General features: G+C 41.2%; 1 protein-coding gene and 1 pseudogene across 5 annotated transcripts in view; one reads left to right on the top strand and one right to left on the bottom strand.

Annotated features, from left to right (window-relative positions):
- Positions 1-3,241, bottom strand: part of Enox2 (ecto-NOX disulfide-thiol exchanger 2) — a 499,315-nt gene that overhangs the window by 34,298 nt on the left and 461,776 nt on the right. The gene's annotated exons all lie outside the window — the stretch shown is intronic.
- LOC105742626 lies at positions 1,622-2,268 on the top strand (annotated as a pseudogene).

Here is a 3,241-nt window from a genome sequence, read left to right as displayed (position 1 = left end):
GCAGTGTATTATTTGTTGAAACTGTACTTTCGATTTGATTTGAAACTGTCTCATTGCTATATGTTTATCAATAAAACTTTGAAAAGAAAAAAAATAAATAAATAAAAAAAAGAAATATCTTCTCCTAATATGGAGACATTTTCAGCGTCCACATTTGTTTTCTGTGGATGGCCATGCACTTGTCTTGCAGTTTTAAATCACACTTCTTGGCTTAAAAAACTACAGAAGACCTTTGGCATGACACTTTCACTTCATGTTTGTGACTATTACTGATTTTAATAAGTAATGTAATCATATACACTTTATGTCTTTGAATAGAAAACAATTATACATAGACCTAGATTCCTAGCACTACAAATGTGATCTACACCTGCCATTTCCCAGTGGCTGGGATACTTTTCATCAGTCAGGAAGTGCTCCTAATAATCTTAATACCAAAGGAAGATGCTAGAAATGAATATGACTACATATACAAAATTGAAACATTATTTAAGAAAAGAGGAAGGGGGCCAGCCAAATAGTTCAGCTGACTAAAGCATGTGCTTGGGCAGAGCACAGCAGCTGGGGTTCAATCCACAGTGTTTTTCTTGCACTGCAGGCCAGTGATTATGCTTTTATTCTACATGCTGTATGAGATACGTGGATGAGGAAAGAGCAGAGATTTAGGGGTTTAGTTAGAGGCATATGCTTCAGCTTATATGTGGAAATATTTTCCCTCTGAGACAATGAGAAGAGATTGCTTCTGTTCTGCCTAGGGGTAGGGAATGCTGATGAACACCAATGGATGGATACCTGCAGTCAAGTGGAAGGTGATTACAATCTTCCCAGTTTGGAACTGTCATTAAGAAAAAAAAAATTGTGATCACCTATAATGCTACTGTGGGGACCTTCCCTAAAAATGTGTTTTTCACTCCTTGAAATGAGGGTTTTGTAATTTTAATGAGGCTACTGACTCTTTCCATTCACAGACTTAATATTAATTGGGACCATTTCTGAAGCTAGAGTCCTTTGTATATTACCAGAACATCAAAAAGTTCAGTATTACCTTTTAATAATATGCTTGAACAGTCCATCAACCCTGATACTAAAGAGCATAGTACAGTGAATATATTCATAATCTGACATCATTAGTTCATAGCTTCTCCTTTTTGACTATTTCTTATTTGGAAAAATATGTTTCTTTATGGGGATTGCTCGTCAGATCTGAAGGTTGCCAGTTCATCATGGCAATATGAAAGTCAAAGGCAGTTGTGAACACCTTCTATAGAAGCCACTGAAAGCAAAATCCCAGACATGTTTCTGAACAAAAGATAAAAAGGATTTTTGTGCCAATAAAAATTAATGTATAGGCTTCTCCAATGATGCAAAAGAAACAAACACAAGTAACACAAGGTAAATTCAGGGTATCAGCCACTTTTACAAAGTATCATAAAAGGAAATGCTAAAGAATGCAATATTCCTCTCAAGAGGAACAAGAAGAAAGAGGAGCGGGAATTGGAGGAAGAGGAGGAGAAGGAGGGAAGTACAATATTTCTCTCAAGACTCAAAAAATAAAAAAGATTGAGCCTCATCAACTGATAAAAGAAAAAGCTGAAAAGGACAAAGAATAGAAAGGGAGATGATGGCAAGAAGAGGAGCCTGCAGTTGTTCTGCCTGGCAGAGCCAGGATAACCTCCACAACTGAAAGAAGCACCTGAATGGTGCAACACCTCAAAGCCAAGAAGATGTGGTATGACATGTTTACAGATGCAGCTGCCATCTTACTGGATGAGGAAAATGAACGACCCTTCAGGAAGTTCCTGATGACAGGGATGTGCTGCCCCCAGAATGGCCACCAGGCCTGCAGATCAGGGGCTCCCCACAGACTTGGCCTTGACATGCGTATGTCACTGGCCAGTGTGACTATGGCTCCAAATGCAGATTTTCCCCTATGTGAGAGCAAGACCTGCAGGAACTGAGCATCCAGGTGGAGGGGGAAAGATGGACTAGGGAGTGGCCACTGGAGATCCCTGAGGGCCATGTGGAAGACTGGCTGGAGAAAAGAGCCAAGAGGTTGAGCTCGGCCCCAACCAGCAGGGGCAAAGCCCTCAGAGCCACAGTCTTCCAGTACCCTGGAAGCTGGACACCAGTCCAGGAGCTACACCCCTCCATACAGGAAGCCCCACCAGGGGGATGGCCCCTGCAGCCCCGAGTGCAGTGGGGCTGAGGCTCCTACCCATGCTTAACTCCCACTGGTCATTGTCCTATCCTTCACAATAAAACACCTGTTTGCACCAAAAAAAAAAAAAAAAAAAAAAAAGAAAAGAAAGGGAGATGATGTAAGTATAACCCATATAGGTAACTGCAGATTGGTTCAGGCAGAATCTTAAGTGTGTTCCCTTGCCTCATGATGCCTTGCTTTCATTTTCCCTATGCCTCAGTAATTGTGCTACAATCTGTGTTCTGCTAGCATGGGTGCACCATAGACCTCATGGCTTCCACTTCAGATTTCTAAATTTCTTTCTCATACAGAATCCTCATCTGCCAGTTCTCACACTGCCCCACGTCTAGGACTCTATCTTCCCTTGCTGGGATCTTTAATTTCTTGCAGTTGCCAGTGTTGTCCATACCATTAATAATATTCTGGCTAAATAGATTCCACCACAAACTCAGCACTCTGTATGCTTTCAGCCTTTCGAAACTCTCTAGTTGGGCTTACCATGTTGATCCCTAAATAATGTCACTTGACTCAATTTTGTGTTTTGTCCTGGGTCCTGCTTCTGATTCTTAGCAAATTTATTTCTAATACTGGGGACTGAATCCAGGTCTTTACACTGAGCTACATCTTCAGTCTGACTGTTCGTCCGTCCGTCTGTCCATTCATCCTTCCTTCCTCCCTCCCTCCTTCCCCCTCCCTGCCCCTCTCTTCATTTTATTTTGATAAAATATCTTACTAAGTTACTAAGTTTCTCAGGTGTGTTCAAACTTATAATCATCCTGCCTTAGCTTCCTGTGTGTCTGGGGTTATAGGTATGCACCTCCAAACACAGCCTCAGACAACTTTTCTAGGCAGTTGTAGAGGTAGGTAGCAAAGGCAATAAAGACTTACAGTGGCCCATGCTGACTGGTTTCTCTACTCTCACCAATTTCTTCCTTTCACACAGTTACTCCAGATTTGTTCCTCATTCATCAAGGTCTCATTTCTGAATAATTTCTAAAATCAATGGATGATCAAATCTATTACTGTATGGAGAAGACTATA

Source organism: Octodon degus, unplaced genomic scaffold (assembly GCF_000260255.1).
Source record: "Octodon degus isolate 3935 unplaced genomic scaffold, OctDeg1.0 scaffold00063, whole genome shotgun sequence".
Classification (NCBI taxonomy): Eukaryota; Metazoa; Chordata; class Mammalia; order Rodentia; family Octodontidae; genus Octodon; species Octodon degus.
The sequence above is the reverse complement of the archived record's forward strand: the minus strand, read 5'-3'. Positions and strand labels throughout refer to the sequence as shown.